We start from the raw sequence: 23316 nt of genomic DNA, 5'->3' as shown, positions 1-23316 counted from the left end.
AATGAAGAATCATGTTTCAGACACTGTCACAGCTGAGGGAGAACCTTTAGGGCACAAACCTTCTGAAAATAAGACCACCAGGTTTCTTTGGAGATACAGTATTTACTACATGCATTCCTACATAGCTGAAATCCTAGTGCTTATCCGCACATTATGATAAATTTTGTAGACTCACATAGCTGTAAGACTTTATCAACCCATCTATGAAGGAAGGCTGGTAATTGGAAAATATCTGAAATTGATAAGGAGGTAAGTTTTCAACCAAATCTATAATATTTCAAAGCTTTATGTCATAAACTGAAACCTAAGAATGAGTAAATCTCACATGAAAAATTCTTGACGTCCAAAACATAATTAAAAGCATCCCTAAGCCCATCAAAGCATTTCAATAAAATACTGGCGTGTTTAAAAATGACAAAATCTGCCAGCAATAGTGACCTGGAAGCTGTAAGTGTTCATGTTGTGTTTTTCAGCCTAATTTTATTACAGCACATATAGCTGCTTGGTTTGCAGGGAGAGCCTTGGCATTCCACTGAAAGAATTACCTGATGTTTTGTCCACTTACATAATTTTTTTCAAAACATGTAAAATCATACAAAATGTCATATAACGAAAATTATAAGCCTGGTACATGCATAGTATGCTAGATATCTTATGTTTGTCAATGTCCTGCAATAGATACCACTGCTCTAAAGTTATGGAGTTTCAGGTAGCATTTAATGTGACAAACTGAGACATAGCCACTCCGCTCCCACTGGGTCCATTATTCATCGAGTTCAGCAGCTCTGCAGGGTTGAAGATAAACATCACTCTAGTCTTAAATAGAATTCCATGGACAACAAGGTGAAGTAAAAGAAAAGGCCTTTGTACAGAATGTGCATAATACATCAGAATAAAGAACACTTTTGCAGATTATTTTTTCATTTAAAAAATATATATTATTTCCAAATTTGTATTTGTTCCAAATTATATTGTTTAAGGAGTCTAACTGGAGGTGAAATAGCTATATGTAATTAAATAATTGTATTTGTTAAAACAAGAGTAGGCTCTATCAGAGCTGCTGTGTGAGTCCCAGCTTCTCCACTTACAGCTCGCTCCCTTTCATGTACCTGGGGAAACAGTGGAAGGTGACTCCAGTCCTTGGACCCTTACTACCAGTCCAGAAACCAGGATTGGCCTATTGCATGTTGCCTCTTGTTTCTTCACTTGCAACCATTTCTGTGGAATGATCCAAAAAGTGGAAATTCTTTCTCCTTTTTGTCATTTCTAAAAAAGAATTTTGTAAAACCAAGTTATTAAATATATAGAATTTTTAAATTTTAGCTAAGCTGTGTCTTCAGAGATGAAGTCCTATTTAAGATACAGTCTTTCTAAATATGTTGTTTTTTAAATTGGGAGGTCTGATTGACATAGAGAAGAAAATAAGAAGAAAAAGATCTTTCATCTGCTCTTTCACTCCCCAAGTGGCCGCAACAGCCAGTGCTGAGCTGATCTGAAACCAGAAGCCAGGAGCTTCTTCGGGATCCCGCACGTGTGCAGGGTCCAAGGCTTTGGAGCTGTCCTCAACTGCTTTCTCAGGCCACATGCAGGGAGGTGGAAGGGAAGTGGAGCACCAGGATATGAACTGACACTCATATGGGATCCCGGGGCAGGTAAGTCGAGAATTTTAGCCACTAGGCTACCATGCCAGCTGCTAAAATGCAGTCTTTTTTATACTGTACATTGCATTTATTTAAAAAATGGAAATTGTTCTGAAAAAAATTCTCTCAAAACCATTTTAGACATTTTTTTTCCTAATAAGCTACTTAGCAAACTTCACAAACAAGATAGAGCTCTTGAAATCCACCTTCCAATAATGTACATTATTTCAGTGCTTTATTGTGTAACCAGGCTAACAGGAACAGTGAATGGAAGTCAGTATTGGCACTGATAATCAACAGCTATTCTGTTCTCTGTCCAGTACACCTGTCAGGCTCAGTTACAAGGGCATTCTACATCTGACAGTTCTCACCAGTTGTGCCATCAAAAACCTAGCGATGATATATTCAAGAGATGGAAAATATTATCTAGAATGAACTAATTCAGTCCTGCTATATTTTCTATGCCTGACTTTCATTCTATCTTTATGAAGAAGCTCAGTTTTTAAAATTCTTGACATTTAAATCATTTCTCCAAATTTTGAAAATAAATACCGAAGAATTTATATTTAAAAATAAATTATAATCTAAAACTATTATGGATTCTTATGTGTTATGCATTAGTTTATTTTATAAATATATAAGTAGTACAAAATTATTTTTTAAATTCCCGTAACAAACTAGCTTAATTTGATTTTTTGAGGTATCAACAAAATAAAATGTTGATTACTTAAAGGAATTCGAAAACTACACTTGATCTTAGCCAAAAGGCCAAGAAGCGATGAAAACAACTATATTCTCCATTGAAGTCCTTGCTTTGTTGTTGAGTTTTTTTATTTCATTTATCCTGGAAATTAATACTTATCAGATATATAATTTGAAAATATTTCCTCCCATGCTGTCAGTTGCTTTTTGTTAGGTATTATCTTTGCTGTATAGAAGCTTTTTAGCTTAATGTAACTCTGTTTATTTTTGCCTTTATTTTCCGTGCTTCTTTGATTTTTTTTATTCATTTTTATTGGAAAGTCAGATTTACAGAGAGAAGGAAATACAGGGAGAATGATCTTCAGGCTGTTGTTTCAATCTACAAGAGGCACAACAGCCAGAGCAGAACTGATGTGAAGCCAGGAAACTGGAGCCTCCTCTGGATCCCCCACGCACGTGCAGGGTCCCAAGGCTTTGGGCCGTACTCCCCTGCTTTCCCAGGCCACAAGCAGGGAGCTGGATGGGAAGTGGAGCAGGGCCAGGAACTGCCACCCATTTTGGATCCTAATTCATGCAAGGCAAGGATTTAGCCAATAGGCCTGCAGGTCCTGTTTCTGGGATATTATTAAAGAAGAGTGCATATGTCAGTGTGTTGCAGTGTTTCTGCTGTTTTGGTGAAAGGTAAAGCTACAGACAGAAAGAGAGAGGGAGAGAATGAGAGAGAGAGAGAGAGAGAGAGAGTCACAGAGAAAGAAAAAAGGAGATTTTCTGTCTAATGGTTTATTCCCAAAATAATCTCAATGACCAGATAAGTTTGTCCAAAACTGGGAATCCAGAGCTTCATCTAAGTGTCCACCTGGGTGGAGGGGCCCAACCTCTGTTGTTGTCCCAGGCAATAAGCAAGGAGCTGGGTTGAAAGTGGAGGAGGTGAAACACAAAACTATGCCCATATGAATTGGTGGATCTGTAATATATTACACCATGGAGCCAGGCATTTGTACCAATGCTCCAGGCATTTGTTGTATGAGTCAAATAAAAAGAGATAGTATAATGTAGAGACACAGAATTTGATGAGGGATGTGGTGTTTTCTGGAACAAGTGGTTTTTGGAAGAACCATATGAACATGAGGTGGAAGCAGATTTTCTGAGGAAGTATTTTAAAAAGGTTATTGTAAGTAGGACAAAGAAATTATGCTTTTTCTTAAGGTGACTCTTACTGTATGTGTGCCTTGGATCCTTTCCCAGAAAGAAGAAATGAAAATATTCCACACTAACTGAATATTGCAGTCCTTAGCAAAGGTAGTTAGGCCAAATGCTATTCCATGGCAATGAAACAAAGTGCTTGCTTAGATGTATATAAAGGCCTATTGCATTTACTGAAGCCTGAAATCCCAGCACTATTGTACTGGAGTCTCATTGAAGATTAAAGCGATTGAGATATCCTTGATCACTAAAGCTGTTGCTAGATATATTGAGCACATTCTGACTCTATAATCAGAAGTTCAACAAATATATATTTATTTTTATAAACAAAATAGCCTATTATATCTTGAATAAGTTACTAATATTATATATTACCTTTATTTCATATATCCAATATACTTTGAATATTGAACGAAAAAGTTAACAGGTACTAAAAAATTATTTCGTTTTCTAGGATTTATTTATTTTTAGCTGAAATATAGATTTAAAGAGAGGAGACACAGGAAAGAAAGATTTACTGGTTTATCTGCACCCATTGGACTGAATGGCCAGACACATCACCTAATTAGCATTAGGATTCTATCTCTATGCTTCTCTTTTAACATAGTCAAGCCACTATTTTTAAATGCATACGATAATAGAGAATAATCAAGACAAAATAATCAGAACCTGGCATTCTTAGGCAATTTTATATTTAAACAATTTTCTCCTATGCCAAGTAAAAGTAGGCCAAGTTTGGATATGTCTTCTACATTAATGTTGGAAATAAAATCAGGTCAGTAGGCATTCCTAAGCAATAATGACAGAAGCTAAAACAGTTGTAGAGATCAAGAGATTATAGATTTAAACTTTGACCCTGCTACAAAAAATAGAAACATATTTCACAGCTATAACATCTGTATCTTAAGGAAAGTTTTTGCTTCATCAGTCTGCAATATTTTATTTAAATAATATTAATCTAGGAATCAATCATAGATCTCAAGTTTTATCCGTTGAATGAATTTTAAACATTACATAGAAACCAAACTGTGTCTATACTAACAACCGGCCCAGACAAGAAATTGTTCATTGTCTGAAAAGGAGACTATTCCTAAGGAAGTGTTATTTAGCATAATTGCAAAACCAGAGGAATTTATATTATTCTAGGAATGTTTTATCCAACATTGTCCAACTACCAAACACTATTCTAAAGAGACCAACTTTATTCAAATGTTGTAAGTGTTAATCCTTATCCTGCCTAATACTTTAAGCAAGGAAGCTAATCTGGATTTATGTGATCTGAATAATGCCCTATATTCGAACATGATGTAATCTTTTCTTCTCTTTGCATGAAATCTCTGGGTCCTTACTTCTTTGCTCTCAGCTATTTTCTTTGTTGTTTCGACAGATGTTATTAACTATAGTCAAATAACTAAGGATTCATCATATTACTGGATTTTAAATAGGAACTCAGTGATGCATAATGCAATAAAGAGTTGTTTCCTTTAATCACAATAAATAAAATTTAATATCCAGAAGGACATAGTTTTAAGTCACTGCTTTTCAAAACTACTGAATTGTATAGCTTAATAGAATCTTGTAGATCAGGGGAAAAATTTTCTAAGCTGTATGTTTTTGTAATTTGATTATTTAATATTTGTGAGAAAAAATGAGCTTTTAAAAATATTGCATATAATTTTTTAAATGAATAGAACCATAACGATAATTTTTATGATGTTTCTTGTTTAATGTTCCCACACTGACAGATATTTATTCAATGGATCAGTAACAGGAGTACTTTACAAACTGTTAAGTCCTACGTTTGCTACACTTGAAATTTGTTAGACTATAATTTGGTTTTTTATTGCAAAGTCAGATATATGCAGAGGAGGGAGACAGAGAGAAAGATCTTTCATCCTATGATTCACTCCCCAAGTCACCCCAACAGCCGGAGCTGTACCCGTCCAAAGCCAAGAGCCAGGAACCTCCTCCAGATCTCCCACATGGGTGCAAGCTCCCAAGGCTTTGGGCTGTCCTCAGCTGCCTTCCCAGACCACTAGCAGGGAGCTGGATGGGAAGTGGGGTCGCTGGGACTAGAACTGGCACTCACATGGGACTTTAGCATGTTCAAGGCAAGGACTTTAGCTTCTAAGCCACCGCGCTGGACCCTGTTAAACTACGATTTCAAACAAGCTCCTAACTGCTAAATTTCTTTTTTTTTAGCATCACTTTTACAGTAGCACAGATCTATAATATTCCAGTGAGCATGAAGCATGCTAAAGAGAATATGTTTAATGTGATAATATACCACATCATTAAAATGCTTTTACTGATATAATAGTATATTTTTCTTTTAAAATTATTTTGCTCATTGAATTATGCATTTGTTTCTAAAAATTATGCAAGATAATAAATTCACCTTAATTAAACTGTGTGATTAAAATTTGGTGCATGCTAGAGTATTTTGTTGGGATCAGTGGAATAGTAGTTTAATTTTCTGAAAATCACTGATGCCATTTTCCCAAAAGAGCTCATACAAGATTGGACTCTGGGTCTTAGACTTTATCAATGTCACAAAAACCTTTGTCAATTTAGATACAATAAACAATCCCATTTTCCGCTGATTAATTCTGAGTTCATTTCATTGATTGAAGATATTTGATTTGAATATTCCATATATTTAAATTCCTGAGCATAGAAACTATAAATCTCATTGAAAATGATCAATTTTTCTCCAACACGAAAACCATAGAAAAATGGTCTATTAACATTTTACATGCTATTGGTCTTCTCCTTGGACCGTGAGCAGCGGCATCCCTGAAGAGCAACAGAGGCCAAGGTTTACTCGGCGGAAGCAATGTCAGTGAGCCACTGCCTCCCACGAACCATGAAGAGCCCACGCTTTAGGGCAGCTGAGATCAAATTCAGACGGAGGTCTTCCCATCCCCGGATTTGCTACTAGCACTGCTTTTGTTGGAGCCAGCTTTGGACCCCACTTTGGCCCTTTTCTCGCGGGCAATTTTTCTCGTCTACAATTTTTGAATGGAGGAAAAGTTAAAAATTGTGGTATGTGAATTTTATTGCCTTTAATAACTATTCACATAAGCCCATGCCTTGAGTGTTAAAAGTCACAAGTGTAAATGAGTATCTAAAATTACAGGCATAATTTTTAAAACCATGTAAATATATATTTAAACCATATATATATTTTGAAAACCATTTATATATATGGTTTTCATATATATAATATACATAAATATATATCTCCATCCATTTGTGTTTTTAAAACCATATATAAATTGCTTTAACCATATATATTTTAAAATTATATATATTTAAAACCATATATGTATATATATGTGTGTGTATGTGTATACATGTATGTGTGTGTGTACTTTAGAAATCCCTCACAATTTGATAATTAGTTTCCTAATGGCATATAACCTGAAATGTTTTGTAAGACGAAACATTAATAAATGCAATGCTGGGCGCAGCGGCGTGGCCTCCTGGCTAAAGTCCTCACCCTGAAAGCCCTGGGATCCCATATGGGCGCCGGTTCTAATCCCGGCAACTCCACTTCCCATCCAGCTCCCTGCTTGTGGCCTGGGAAAGCAGTCAAGGATGGCCCAAAGCCTTGGGACCTGGAGGAGGTTCCTGGCTTCAGATCAGCGCAGTATTGTCCATTGGGGAAACTTGGGGAGTGAATCATCAGACGGAAGATCTTCCTCTCTGTCTCTCCTCCTCTATGTATATCTGACTTTCCAATAAAAATAAATAAATCTTAAAAAAATAATAAAAGATAAATAAAATGCTGATATTTAAAAAACAAGAAAATAATGTGTTGCTTTCTTATACCTTTATAAGTTATTATTCAGCAGGTGTTTTCATAGTTGTTTTGTAAAAGTGGTTTAAAGCAAGTATCTAAAATGAGGACAAAGAAAATTTTCACCTGAAAAGGATGTAGCATATTAGCAAGGCATTCTAATTTGTAGTATAATTTAAATATACCAACAGAAAGGCTAATTTAGATACCCCAAATTCTCAAAATTTGAACAAGCTAAATTTGTCCAATTTTTAATATTATTCCCTGAGTACAGATAGGCCAATCACTTAAATTAAATTAAAATGAGACCTGATATGTAAAGAAAAAAAAAATGGCTTCAAGTAGGTTCAGTTCAAAGAGCTGAAGATTAATCTACAAGGCATTATCCAGGGGAAAACAATGCGGTTCATTGGGTTAAACTACCCTGTTTGAAATTGGCTATAAAAGTAAGTATCGATATAGACACATATAGATGGTAAAAATAAAGGACGTTATAACATTTTTCCTTTTTGTCACACGTGTAGCAACCTGACATTTCACGAAAGATAAATGTGAGAGTTAAAAGAAGAATCAGCATGCTTTTGCATTTTACCGCTACTCTGTGATTTCTAAAACTATAACAGTTGTCACCAGCCCATGTAGCTTTCAAATGTGTCATTAGTATGCCCATTCAATCATTTGAAGTGTTTCTGTATTCACATTCTTGGATCTTTTTTTTCTACCCTTGTCATTTATTTTACAATGGAGGAAAAAATAGAGGTTATGTCTGTTTTATGCTGTAGATGAAAAGGTGAATAATAACAATGATACAAATGCATGCTCTTATAACCTGAAATCCTTTTTGGAAACTTTATGAGCCTCTGAAATGTAAATTTCTTCAATTCTGAATCTTCAGAAAGAAATATCTTCTGTGTTATAGAAGAAAAAAATGTATTTTATCTGTAAATTATTTTTTCCCTTTATCCAAAATTCATTGTAAAGTAGGGTATTTATCAAACTTCAATTGATATCAATTTATAGAAGATATATAGAAATGCATTTTTGAAACTTAGAAATTTAAATATCAGCTTTATTTGCTCATTAATTCTTTTTTATTTTGATTCACTCTTATAATAGTTGTTTTATTATAACTATTTGTGGATATTTATCATAAATTATTGTTCAAAATTTGTATTTCAAACATTAATAAAAAGTTAAATAGATGGCATCACAATAGATAGAAATAAAAAAAATCACTTAGCATTTTTCTTTTGAAAGAGTTCAAACAGGGACTGGCGTGGTAGCCTAGTGGCTAAAGTCCTCCTTTTGCACAAGCCACAATCCTATATGGGTGCCAGTCTTAATCCCTGAAGCCCCACTTCCTATCCAGTTCCCTGCTCCTGGTCTGGGAAAGCAGTCAGGACAGCACAAAGCTTCAGACTCTGCACCCACATGGGAGACCCAGAAGAAGCTCCAGGCTCCTGGCTTAGCTCCAACCATAGTGACCACCTGGGGAGTGAATCATCTGATGGAAGATCTTCCTCTCTGTTTTTCCTCTATGTATATTTGCCTTTCCAATAAAAATAAATAAGTAGTTTTTTTAAAAAAGAAGATTTCAAACAGTTACAAAATATTAATTCTTATTTTAAACTTCCAACTTTTGCCAGTTTAAACGAAAAGGCAGTGGAAAAGCATGAAAAGTTCATCATGCCATGAAAGGGGTATAATAACTTCCTCTTTAGGAACACACAGACACAGACCAACACACATCCCATGCCAGGATGACTGTGTATGATAAAAGAAAAGAACAAAACAAAACGATGTATCCTACTCTCTATACAGAATATTTCAGTCACCAAATGCGTGTGGATTTTTTTCCACCAAGCGTTCTCAACAGAGGCTAGGCATCACTTTAGTTATGGCACTGTGTACTTTGTTGTAATGTGATAACACCCAGAGCTAATTCCAGAGGCTTTTCCTATTCTGGATAGTAAGATGATCTAAGATCAGCCCCCTTAGATTCAGCCATTTGATAGACAGGCTCACAGCACTCAAGAAAACACTTCATCAGAATTTACGATTTATTCCAAAGGATATTGAAAATACATACATATGAATGGCCACATGGAAAAGATGCAAAGTGCAAGGTGTGCTTGAAGGAGTATGGAGATTGTATGACTTCGCTAAGTGTGTGCCATTCTGCCAGCACCTCCCTGATATCAGGGTCCCATGATTCTTCCAAATCCTTAGTTCAGAGACTTTTATGCAGTTGTCAGCATATAGGAGCAATCAATTATTAACTCAAACATTAGCCCCTTTGCCATTCTTGGAGTTTCAGGAGGGATATGGCTTCATAGCTTCAGGTTCTCAGCATCTAAACACGGCTTGGTTGTTCTGGTGATGATGTTCCATGCCATAACACGCCAAGAGTCTCCTACTTAGAAAAAAAGACAAGACTATAATCTAGAAAATACCACATGGTTAGGAGTTCTTTGTCAGAAATTGGGGTCAAATTCAGTTATCAAGAAAGAAGGTGTTGCCAGTATCCTTGATGTTCTGGAACAGCATCTGTTTTGAAGCGCTCAATGCCAGAAAGTGTGAGCAGATACGTATGCTTATATCTGTATCTATATCTATATCAGTTTCCATATCTGTACTTATGCTTGCTTTTTGCACACACACATGCATATATACGTATATATGAGCTCACAGCCATGACGATCTTTCGAGAATACTTTATTACATTTATTGTTTTTTCCAACCATAATAAGTCCGTGCTTTTTGAAAACCATTGATGACATAGAAATAGCATATATCTATGCCACATTCAACATCCAAGGATGAGCATTAAAATTCTATTATAAAATTAGAATTCTCTCATATTTTAAATGATTGACAAAAAGACATAAAAGAGATTCAATTTGTTATAGGAAATGTAAGAAGAGAACATTTGGTAGTGAAACAAAAGGTTAACTTCACAAATTTTTTTCAGAGAAAATATCCAAGTGAAGCTATCTGAATATTAGTGTTGGAAATTTCCAAGTAACATAAGGAATCATAGAACAATTTTAGAAATAAAAATGGGATATTTAATTATATTTCTTCTGATAAATTCAATCTTCAAGAGAGGCTATGAACATGCATAAAGCAGAGAAAAAGGAAGTATAAATATAATTTATATAGAGTATTTTACAAAAATACCAATGGCATAAATTGTGTCTCCATGAATTATATTTGTACAGAACACTGTTTTTCGCTGTTTTTTTTTTCAAAAGCAACTCATTTGCTATTGTCCTGAGTTGTTTATATGCGGTATCGACAATTCAAGAACCAAAATGAGTAATCTTTATTTCTTTTCAATTAAGATGCAAATGAGCACACAAATACACCTCCATGCACACGCATCTAATAAATTACCAAGTCATTAAAAAGCATTACATGTCTTCCTATTTACCATGATAATGATTATATGCCCTAAGATAATCCAGACCTGTGATTTTTAGTAGCAGTTTACAACAATGATGCAAAGCTTTTCCAGGAACACTGCAGGATGGAGCTAGTTTAGGTAAGTATTGATTTCAGAATTATCATCTTCAATGGGTTCAAATACATGCAGCTTATTTTTAGATAGCATGCATCATATTTTTTGTTATTTAAAATGAATGCTCTCACTGCAAGTAAACTGGAATAGAAATAAATGAACAAATCAAGATTAAATGACTCATGTTGGTAGTAAGACCTAATGTCAAAGTGGATGAGAAAAAGCTTCTGGGTAGGACCAGATAATTGCCAAACATGTTGATATTTGGAATTTGTTATTTTTTTTTTCCATTTCTTAAAGGCATGGCCCTAAGTTGGACACAGTATCCTCCTTACAGTTGAGCAGAGCAATAATTCCGTCTCAGCTCAAGTTTTACAAAAGCAGATCTGCTAGATTTCGCATTTAGTAAGAATATACTTGATTTGTTCGGCAGGCGCTGACGTACAAGGTTTTGTTCTTTCTGATCTGTCTTCTTCTAGTTGCCTTTGAATTCTTGTAACCTTTGATTTGCTTCATGTACATTTGTTTTGTGAAGCTGGTTTCATGCCAGGGAATCCTCATGACAGTGTCAACACCAGTGATCTCTGCATTTACCGTTGCGTTCTGCATTGCTAGAACTTTCTCCTTTGAGTCAGTCACCATTCCTCCCTGCCCTACTAACTATCTTCTACTGCACCTCCATGCTTTGAATGTTGAGATCTCCCAGATATGTCAAAATCAGAGTTCATCACTGTCATGGTGAGGAGGCCCTAGTAGATAATTTTGATGGATGGTGGCTAGAGAAAAACAAAGAAGTGGTGGACTCAGCGGAAGTCTCCAGCTCTGAGCAATTGTGCCCTCGGCACCGTAGGGTTTCAGGGGATAAAATAGGGCAGGTATAAAAGCTTCAAAGTCAATCCAAAGCCGTTTGAAAGACCTTCAGGATGAGGTGACACAGAAAAGTAAAATGTAAACACACAAGGGCATCATAGTATGCATAATGTGCAGATTTAGAATCTAAAGCATATTTACAAATTGCTAAGGTAAAAGACAAAATACTTTAGAGGAATTTGGAGCTGCTATCTAGTATCTTTTCAAATGTTATCTTAAATCTCTTTAAATCCTTTCATTTTATTAGATATTTATCAATTTTCATTGCTTTATAGCATCTATTTAAGGCCGTGTTTTAAATTGTTTTCTTAGAATATTTTAATTGCATTTTGATAATTTTTGTTCAAATATGAAAAGAATTTTCTTCATTTTTTTTAACTTGAGGAGCAGAGATATAGAGATGCCCGGAGGGCTGAGTCGGAGGAGGGCAGCAGCATAAGCAGCAGAAGTGGCAGAGAAAAGGGGCTGAGGTTCAACAGCACAGGGTTTTTATACATTTCAGGCCAATTCCACACAATTATACAGTCATGATTGGTCATTTTAACTGTTAACTTTTTAAAAAGCCAGTTGGCAGGCTTCTATTGGTGGGTTTGAAGCAATCAACTTTCAAAAAGTGAAAAATGGTGGGCTGCAGGGCAGTGAGCTGAGTCTTCTACAACACCAGGGGCCTCCTTCCTGAGGAGTGCTCTGCCTACATGACCTGGCAGGTGTCACGTAGCCTGTCAGGCCTGGAGTTCACACTGCCCCCCGCCAAGCAAGTAAGGCAGAAATCACAAAAGCAGAAAACACGTTCTTCACTAAAATCAAATTCAACAACAACAACAGGGGCAAACAGGGGCAAACATGGAGCTGCATTCATGACTTGGAAATTACTGAAATTCAAAACAATTACTTCTTTAATATTTACAATGGATACTCCTGATGCCAAGGTGATTGCCTGGAGAAAATAAAACTTGGAGTGTGAATTGCCTTCTTGGTTCCTCAAGTATATGTGTGATAGTATTGCAATGTTGTAGGTACTTACACATACGTTGAATACACAGGGAGAGAATACACATCATGCCATGAATATAAGAAGAACCAATCAGTCAGAAGACCTAACCCATTTAAATTTATACTTTTGTTTGGAAAGGTCAAATAGTAAAAACTGATGATCTAGATAGGAATACCTCAAAGTATTTTTTTTTCTTTTAATATATGCCCTTGGAAAATTATATATTTAATATTTATTCTGTTTAATATTTTAACTCTGAGCTACTGTTCACTGAAGTAGAAATTTGGATTCTGAAGTCATGCAGTGAAATCCTATTAGAAGTCTCAAGAATCTACTTAAAATTTCAGAATGTTGATCTAGGCCATTTGTGGTGAATTGAACGAAGCAGAAAATGCATTTTAGCTTTGACTGCATTAGATATAATGGAGCGCTTTATTCAAGAATAAAGAGGTTATTTAAATATATGTATTTTTTACTTCCTATACAATCTCACTACGTGCTTTAACACGACATTTCTGTAATGCTAATCTTTGCAATTTTAATGGCACTATGATATTTAATCAGTTTCAAATGCTGATTCCTTAAGTTAACTGCCACCCTCTCCTCCCCTGCTCCTAGCCTGGTTTTGGGGAAGCAGAGTGCCTGGCTGTTGTGTCCCTGACTGCTGTCTCCAAGACAGTTCTTGGCCTCTCAGTGACGTATCAGCGCAGTGCAGCGACAGCTGTCATGTATTTGCATCTCTGCTTCGAAGGCTTTGTCTGTATAATATTTTATTTTTACTTCACCTTTGTCCATGTTGTAAATGTCATTAATTCAGCTTTTTAAAAAAATTATGGGACACAAATTATGCTTTTATATATCCATTAAAAAAACAGAAATGGGGAGTGAAGTTGGCAAACTCAACCATAGGAGAGATTTGGGAAATGATTGCTGGTAGAAATTCAGTTACAAATATTAAATTTTCAGAATAGGTTGATGGAATTTTTCACAGTAATTGTATCTCTCTTCAGTTTTGTGATGTGTCTAATCTTAAAGGTAGCATCATTTTCTGTGTCCTTTTTATTATATGTATGAAAAATTTGAAAACAGTAATTAAATCATAAAATCATAATGTAAGAGATTCACTGTTTTACAATCAATTGAGATAACTTCTTAAAGGAACTTCTCATGTATTTTAGGAAATTTGCAAATAAGATTTGATTAAAATTTAGTTTGAATATTCTATGTCAAGCATTTAATCAGTAAATTGTGATAGAATTCCAATCATTTCCTTGGATAATCCTTAGTACAAATGTCCTATATCTGTATCACTAACACCCTTGTCACCAATATTCTATGTCCATGTAATATCAACCATGAAAAATTAAATTTTTATTTATTCTGATATATGTATAATGCATGTACCCATGCTGTCAGGTGAAATAATAAAAGTCTTGCTGGAAAATCAAAGATGAAATCCATTCAGCTGAATATTTAATCCAAGAACTAAAATCAATCAATTCCCTTAGCTGGCTGAATATTCTGCCTCCTTGAGTTTGGTTGTTAGTTATACACTTTTCTCATAGGGTAAGTACATTCACTAACTCAATATAGTTATTTGTGTGGTTATGAATCATGTGGAAAATCAGAGAATACTTCATTAACAACAACAACAACAACAACAACAACAAAAACCCTACTAGCTGTCGGATTTGATTACTAAGGAGATCTATTGAATCCTCACAGAGAATGAGATGTACATGCACAAGGAAGTAAATACTAGAGTGTTTCGGCACACTTCCTACAGTTGACCTGAAATATAAAGCTCAGGTTTCTGTAAGGTATGGTTGATGTTTTCTTGCTCACAGAGTCATTACATTATCTGGAGTCACTCACAGTACCAACACTGGCCAACACCTCTGCAATCAACTCTTACAGCATTAACTATCAATGAATAACAAAGAATCTATAGCCTCAGATCACATGTTTTGATTGATATTTGAGACATTTCATCCAATTATACAAGGCTTTATAGTGTTTCTAAGAAGTGTCTTCATATTTATTTTATGGTTCTGTATCATGGCCTTGCTATTTTCCAACTTGTTTGTTTTTTTATGATTGAAGTAAATGTGTGTACACAACCCAGATTAAATCTTCATTAACATGATTTACTCTCTATCTTTACAATACCATTTCATTGCAATAATCAATAAGATTTATGCTTTATTTTTACTATTCCAGGAAGTTATTGTACAGATAAAAGTTGCTTATTTTATGGCTTAGTTATTGTTCAATTTAAATCAACATTAGAATGTTCAACTTTCTGTAGATAATATCAAATAATTTATTTTGCTAATGATATTGTTTAGTTCCTAATTTTTGGAAGCATTTCACAAATTTGAAAGTATAAAGAAAACAAAATCACATTATCAGCTGTGATCATTAACTGTACAGATTTAATCCAAATACAGCACTTTCTTTTGTGGGTCCCTTGAAATCTGAGTATCTTAGAACATGAAGACTATCAGTGATCCATCTTCAACTTTTTTGTGCCATTTTCTCAGGTGCTATGCTAATGATATATGCTGGAAATAAAGAAAAACAATAACTTATGAAAGTGCTTTGATTTTCTACATGAAGCTTTTTATTTTCAAAAAACATATTGGAATTTCCTTATCCCTCTCTTGTCTTTTCCACTCACATGTATCTGTGAAGAAAGGTGTAGGGAAGAAGATAGACATGATCCTATAGCCTCATTCTTCAAACCACATCTTTCGAATGAAAAAATACAGAGCATTTCTTACAACAATATTCTACAGGCAAACTTTAACTGCAGTCACTTCCGTCTGACATAGTTTGATCTTTGTCAGTTTTACCTTATTGTCAACCAAATGTCTGAATTATACTTGACTTAGGGTTTGGTATCTTAATTTCTCCTTTATGCGTTCACACAGTGGAAAGATTTTCTAGTATACCTTCCTGAGAAGACTGCAGTGTTATGCAAAACATTTGAAAAACTGTGGAAAGCCATGACGATTCAATCTTTGTAGAGATAGTGGGGATATGTAACTGTCCAAAATTTGCAAATATGGGAACAACTTATTTTTAATATTTCCAGCTGTGAAAATAATGCAAGTCAAATAAAACAAAAAGATTTTCAAAGATAAATTTGAAAAGACTGCAATTCCTACACTAGAACAAATATTCCACAACATTTATTAAGCTATGATAAAATCAATACGCTTGAAGAAGTACAAACTTAGAAAGAAAAGAGCTGCATTTGGTGATAGAATTTGGAGGACACTGAGGGTTCAAACTATATTGTATGAGAATTAAAAAAAAAATCTATGAACAAAGATACCTAGTTGGGCTTCTGTGATCTTCAAAATATCCATGCAGAAGAAATATTTGTTTAAAAAATAAGACTGAGAAATGATGGCAGTAATTTCAAATGGATCATTTTTTTTAAATTGCATTTTTCATGTATACTCTGTTAAAATGCATTTGTCTGAAGTGTTTCGTTTCTCATTTCTTTCTAATCTCTTCTCTACTATCACCATCTTTCATCTGCAAACATACAGAGCCCATACTCATTTTCAAAACTGTCATGATGCATTTCTGAAATTTTCTGGGGAAATCATGAGGCAGTTTGTTTCTAACAGTACTTTCCCTTAATGGTTAGAAATAAATATTGAAGGGAATGGTAAGTGACTTCATAAGAATCACGAAACTGTGACAAAGCTCCATGACTAGGTAGTAGATAGCTATATTAGGATTAGAATCCATAAGTAATGTGTTTGTCATTTAAGCACGCATTAACATTTTTATTTAAGCTGAAAAATGACATAAGACTGTTCTGACAAATTACATCTGATTTAGCTAATTGGTTTGACTGTGGAGGTTTGGCTTGCCAATTAGTTTATATTATAGGAATTTTCCATGTGCTGAAGAAGATAAATCTAAAGCTCTAAAGTTTTAATAAAGTTTTCTTCACATTTCATTTAAAGAATCCATACAAAATACACTACTCCAGTAACTTACAATTCATAATTTAGTAAGCTTGTGAAAATTTCAGTTGTCATCTTAAAAGTGGGTGAGGCTCTTTGTAATAATTCAAGAGGAGTATGAAAGTAAAAACAAAAATGGAAAACTCAACATACTTAGGTGTATGACAATTTTGATGTTCATAATGAGAGTTAATAGTAGTATGTATTTGTCACACATTATAATTTATTCCAACATACACTCAGTATAAAAACAACAATAAAAGCAAAAACTTTGGAGGTACAATTACAGATTACAAGTAAAAGTATTCAATTTTGAGGGAATGAAATAAAGCCAAAATGACAAATTTATCAGACAAGTAAAGTTTTGTGTGCTGAATACTTTTTAAATATTATTTCACATGCCTAGCACTTACTTTTATAGCTCTTCTTACTGATATTTTAAAAATAAGTTTATTTTGTATCTATTTTAAAGTAAATATTTCTCTGTAATAGAAAAAAAAGGTGATGCCGAGAAATCTTCCCTCTGCTGACTCACTGCCCTAAGGGCCACAACGGCAGAAACTGAGCCAGTCCAGAGCCAGGTGCCAGAAGCTTCAAATGGGTCTCCCCTGTGGATGCAGGTTCCCAATGACCGTCCTCCACTGTTTCCCAGGTCATAACCAGGGAGCTGGATCAGAAGTAGAACAGCCTAGACATGAACCCTGCTGTTGCAAAATGCTGGTGTCACAGGCTGAGGCTTAGCCTACTAAACTATAGTTGTAAAGAAGTGGGGTATGGTTGTGGTTAGGACTTGCTTTTTTTTTTTTTTTTTAACATACTGGTTACTCAAAACCATGTCAATTCCATAATATTGCAAATTGCTGTTGATGTTATATTGGGACTCTTAATTGACTGTGATGATATTCTACCAGCTCTAACTTCGGACCAGAAATGGTCTCCCCAAGAAACTGTTCAACCCATCTGGACAATAAGTAGCTGGACTCTATGCTTGGTATATGTTTGCAAGGAAAGAATCTTGATTGAATTTGAACTGTAATACTGCATCAAGGTGGAGGAACCCACCAGGGGGAGGGGGGAAGGGGTGGGAGAATTCCCAGAGCTAATGAAACTGTCACATAATGCAAAATAATTAATAAAAAAAAAGAAGTGGGGTATGTTACTAATCATTTGCTTATCATATGTCAACCTTTCAGAACAAGGAACACTCTTAGAAAACCTACATAAAAAATTAAAAATTCTTATAGTGGATGTTTGTTTTATTGTCTTTAACAGCAGGTAAAACTTGAGTAAATATTGTAATACCTTCTAAGACATAAAATATAAATATAATAGAATGTTTTATTAGTGTTGAAAGATTGGATAAATGGTCATAAAACCTTAAAAAGTACATGAAATGATTTGGACATAAAATTTCACATAAGAAATTAAAAATATATGTATTATTGAGTAAATTAAGGCAAATATTTCTAGTCAAGTATTTTCCATATAACTGATTGTGACTGTGATATCAAGGGAAAAATTATCATTACTTTGTTAGTGTTAAATATCCATTGATTGCCTTCAATCCATCAACTATGGAAATTGTAATTATGACCCAGCAATTAGTTCTTGCATTCATCAATATTGTTGCAAAGTCCTTGAATCTATGTATGCACAAATTGTGTTAAAAACTGAAAAATTAGATTTTAACTGTTAAGAAAATTAACCATAAAAATGAATAGAAATAAATTTTCATTGCAGCAGTGTTCAGATGATGTCTTGAAGAGCTGTTGTGTGAAAATGATTTTTTTTAATTCTGTAGTTAAAAGACAGATGAATTGAAATTGACCGTTTAAGAGACATTGGGGGAAAAGCAATGGGCGGAAAGAAGAGCAGGTCCTCCTGCGCCAGGCAGGAGGAAATATGACAGCTCGGCAGAACAGGAACACGCAGAAACTAATGGAGGGTAAAGTGTCAGATGAATATTAAAGTGTGGCTCGAGAGATCACTCCGGACCATGAAGCCCAAGAGAGTTAATTTAATCCTAAGAGAAACATGTTTTAATCAGACAAGCATCCCAAGTATAAAGGTTGAAAGATGAATCCTAGTATGCTGATTACTGGCTGTGTGACCTTCATCATTTCTTGTTGAAAGTTTCTTCTGTGAAATGGAAAATAAAATACTCACTTTCTCACAGACTCCTGGTGTATAAAACTGAGTTGTTTAGCTAAGAATATTTAAAACATTGCCCAGACCACCATAGTTTACATGTGCAACTTATATAACAATTTGTTTTAAAACTGAGTCCAGAATCAAAACCTACTATTTAAAAAGTAGACAAGACGTGCAGACAAACTAGCCATAACTTGTGGTAACCTGCCTTTTCAGGCTTCCTTGTTTCTTCGTAGTCAGCTCACCTGAGAATTCACTTAGCAGTATGCAAGCCTTCAATTCATATTTGTCACCATACTCTACAAGCAAACTACTTTACTGCAACTATCCTTTGGTCTTCTCCCCACACTGAATTATGTATGTGGTTGCCAACAACAATGATGTCTCTTACGTAGATTCAGTCTTGGCCATAGATTTTAGAAACATTAAATTATAACTCAACATAAACTGTGTCTAGGAGTATTACACAAGAATACTTGAAAAATTTGTGAAACGTGCGATTAGAGACAGTTATATTTGGGGAAAATACTTTTGAAATGCACACAGCTTCCCATTTCACAGTATTTTTCATGAACTTCTGAAGAGCTCTCATATTCTTTTTTGCATCAGTTTTATTGTGATAATTAAATGACAGAACCCTGCTAGTTAAAAGTATGGACAGCAATGATTTTTATGGGTAGCTAATAAAACCCTGCATATGATCACAGATGATTCCCAAATAAAATGTGATTTATTATACTCCTAATGTTATTAACCCAGTGTCAGTTCATATTTTTAGAATATATGAAACAGAGATGAAATAAAATACGCCTCACCGATTCAAGCAACTGAAATATCAAGGCAAGTCATTTTGACTCTTTCACTGAAGTTTTGAAAGATTGGGACAGTATAAAAAAATGTGTATTCCGCACTTTCTCATACAAGATTCAAACCTGCTCTATTCGATTAAATCGAACGTTTTGATTTTGAGGCTTACATATTGCAGGAAATACTCTAAATTGCATATGACCATTTACACATCATTCGTGGCAACAAAACTGTATATTAATGTTTTGAACATTTGGATGTTTCCTGGCTATGTTGATTAACATCATATATACTGTATCTTTCACAAGATTGTCTTAGAGATTCCAAGAACCAGAAAAACAGCTGTTTATTTGATCAAAACACAGGGTGGACATCAGGCACGGTGGCTAAGGACCTCTTTCGGTGAACAGAGTATCTTATTCAGGTCCCAAATCTGCTTTCGATCTCATATTCCTGTTAACAATCACCTTAATACGCAGAAGGTGACGGTTCGAGAGGCTGATTTCCTACCTGCTCGGATGAAGACATAGGTTGAATTCTGACTGCCAGAAGGGGTTTGACTGAAGGATGGTGCATGCACTGGGGGAGTTAAGGGGTATATAGGAAATATGTTTTTCTGTCTCTTTACTCAATCTCTCTCTCTCTCTGCTACCCTCACCTAGCCCTATATGTCTCCCTTTGAAACAATTTAAAAATCAATAAAATCAATAAATGGTGCCCGGCGCAATGGCCTAGAGGCTGAGTCCTCACCTTGCATGCTCTGGGATCCCATATTGGGGTCATGCCCCACCCCCACCCCCCGCTCTGCTTCTCATTCAGACCCTGGCTTGAGGTCTAGGGGAGCAGTTAAGGATGGCTCAAGGCTTTGGGACCCTTCACCCACGTGGGAACCCTAGCAGTCTGGCCCCTGGCTCCTGGTTCCTGACTTCTGGCTTTGGATGGTCATAGCTCCAGCTGTTGCAGTAACTTGGGAAGTGAACCAGTGGAGGGAAGAACTTTCTCTGTGTACATTTGACTTTCCATAAAAATACATTTTTAAAAAAAGAATAAATAAAAGAAAAAAGTGTTAAGAAGTATTTTAAGCTTGTGAGTAAATATATGTAACAAAATGTATCCACATGGATACATGGAAATTCTACTATAACTATTTTATATGCCTCTGCTTTCTTTACAGTTAACATTGATTCATAAAAAAATTAAAGCAAAATGTACGTTGCAAATTATTAAATTATTACACTATTTTCTTCAGTATTACGTCACTGGCACCAGCTTGGTAAAAATGGAAAATTCCTTAGAAGCCAACATGTAGGTTATCGAGGCATATTTACAGATCCCGACATGTTCTTGCACTTTTCAATTTCATTTTGATACAGAGAACCTGAATATCAAATATAAGGACCCCTGACTCTGCAGCCTAGAGTACAAATGAAGGAAAAAAATAAGAAAATCAACTCCATATAGGAAGAAATCTGAAAAATGCTATATGTGCTTTGGAATGAAAGAGCAGACTTTGTCCTATCAGACAAAGTCCAGAGCAGCTGAAGAATAACAACCCAATGAAAATAACCACAATATTTAAAATTGATTTAATTCACTTCTAATTAAGATAATTAACTTTTGTATAAAATATTTGAAATATGTAATGGACTTAGCAAATAAAAATACATGGATTTAAACATATTTTTCATTAAAATAAATGAACCTATAAATTCCACTTTTCTATAAACTTGAAACAAAAGACTTGCGTTTAATTATTTAAAAGACAGAGGAAGGCAAAGCATATTGGTTCAATTGTTATATCATCTGCTTTCAAGTACCTATATCCCATATGGGTACCAGTTTGTGTCTCGGCTGCTCCACTTCCCATCCAGCTCCCTGCTTGTGGTCTAGGAAAGCACTAGAAGATGATTTGAATGCTTTGGTACCTGCACCAATTTGGGGGAGCTGGAAAAAGTTCCTGGCTCCCACAATCAGGTGTAAATCTGCTTTCCACTAAATAATAATAATAATAATAATAATAATAATAGTAATAATAAAACTTAAAAAAATAAAAGCTACATCACCAGAAAGGGAGAGAGTCAGGGAAATAGGGAGAGAGACACACTGAGAGAAAGAGAGAGAGAGAGAGACAGAGAGAGAGAAAACCTATTCAAAGCCAGAAGGCAATAATATCATCTTGGGTTATCACAGAGACCAAAAAACGTGAGCCACCTTCCACCGAGTTCCCAGGTGCATGAGCAGGAAGTTGGATTAGAAGCAAGAGGCGCTAAGACTTGAATGTGCCTCTGATGTTGGATCTGGACATTGCAAATGGCAGCCTTCTGTTTTTTACTTGTTGAATATTTTGTTTAGTGCACACTTGTAATTGTAAAGCAAATTTTAAGTGTTTTAACATAAAAGTTAAAAGATAAAAAGGAAGGAAGATAAAGTGAAGGAGGAGGGGAAACTGATAATTTGACAGAGCTGTTTCTTAGGAATACACGAATCTATTCTTTGTGCGTTAATGAAGAAATTAGGAATCTTATGCTTCACAATAAAATGGATCTCTTCCTTTGTGAACTGTGCTATGAATTTACTGTGTTCAATGAACGTGTCTAGCAGACAGGGTTGTATGTGTTATGAGGTAGAACCAGTGGCTCCTCCACCCAAAGCAGTGCCAGTACTAGTTTTCTTGCCCAAAAAGAACTAATGCAGCTCCGCTCTTCCTATCCCTAAGGCACTGAAAACTCAATGTGTAGCTTCTAAATCTCAATCAAACTTTCACAAATATCCCCTTTATTAAATTTCCTCCAAATTGTTCAGTTTGAGTTTTTTTCATCTATTTTTTGCTAGGAATCATGCCAACTCAATATTATGTACATCCAGGCTTTCCAATAACAATCCCTCTAAAACAGTCATTCTGAGATTCACTTGCTCAGGTATTTGTTGAATGAATGAGTAAATTTGATGTAGGAGAAAGGAACTGTTAATTGGTGATAGAAATCAATTCCAAAGAAAAGGGAATATTGGTGATTCAAGGCTACATGATGATACCTATAAGTGAACCCCTTGCCTCTTGTGTTGATAAAATCATATTGCATATTTCAATCCCAGAACCTCTGGGAGTTTCCAAGCTGTGATGTTGATAACACACTGAATCCTAGAAGTGCTTTTGAACTTACACGTAAAAGTAGTGGCAATGGATGAAGAGAACAAGGAGATAGAAATAGAGACCTTTGAAATACATGAAATGAAATGAGATCAAAAGTCTTAAATTTTCCAAGTACTTGAAACTTCTTGATAACCAAACAAAGTTTACCTCAATAACAGAGGGAATTTATGCTCCCCAGATTAGAGTTTCCAGTGACTGGGCATTATTTTGTTTCAACATAATGTTTTTCAGAATTTAAACACAGGAATGTTTATTACCTCCAGCTTACCATATCTCGAAATTCCAACTTATCCCAAACAGGAACAGAACATAGGATATCTAGTGTGGGAGAAGAGCCTAGAAAAGCAAACAAACAAACAAAAGAACCTCTTTATCTTGCCCAATTAACATATGCACATTGAAGATTCTCATCAGAAACCAGGTAGAAAATAAACCATGCAATTTGGAGAAAATCTAAAACAATCAATATTTTTAAGGACTTCTAGCACAG

The 23316-nt window shown here is 35.0% G+C and overlaps 1 pseudogene; it reads right to left on the bottom strand.

Annotated features, from left to right (window-relative positions):
- Nucleotides 1–2335: 2335 nt before the first annotated feature.
- LOC118758075 (U2 spliceosomal RNA) lies at nt 2336–2420 on the bottom strand (annotated as a pseudogene).
- Nucleotides 2421–23316: the final 20896 nt, after the last annotated feature.

The sequence above is a fragment of the Ochotona princeps genome, chromosome 12, assembly GCF_030435755.1.
Source record: "Ochotona princeps isolate mOchPri1 chromosome 12, mOchPri1.hap1, whole genome shotgun sequence".
Lineage (NCBI taxonomy): Eukaryota > Metazoa > Chordata > Mammalia > Lagomorpha > Ochotonidae > Ochotona > Ochotona princeps.
The sequence above is the reverse complement of the archived record's forward strand: the minus strand, read 5'-3'. Positions and strand labels throughout refer to the sequence as shown.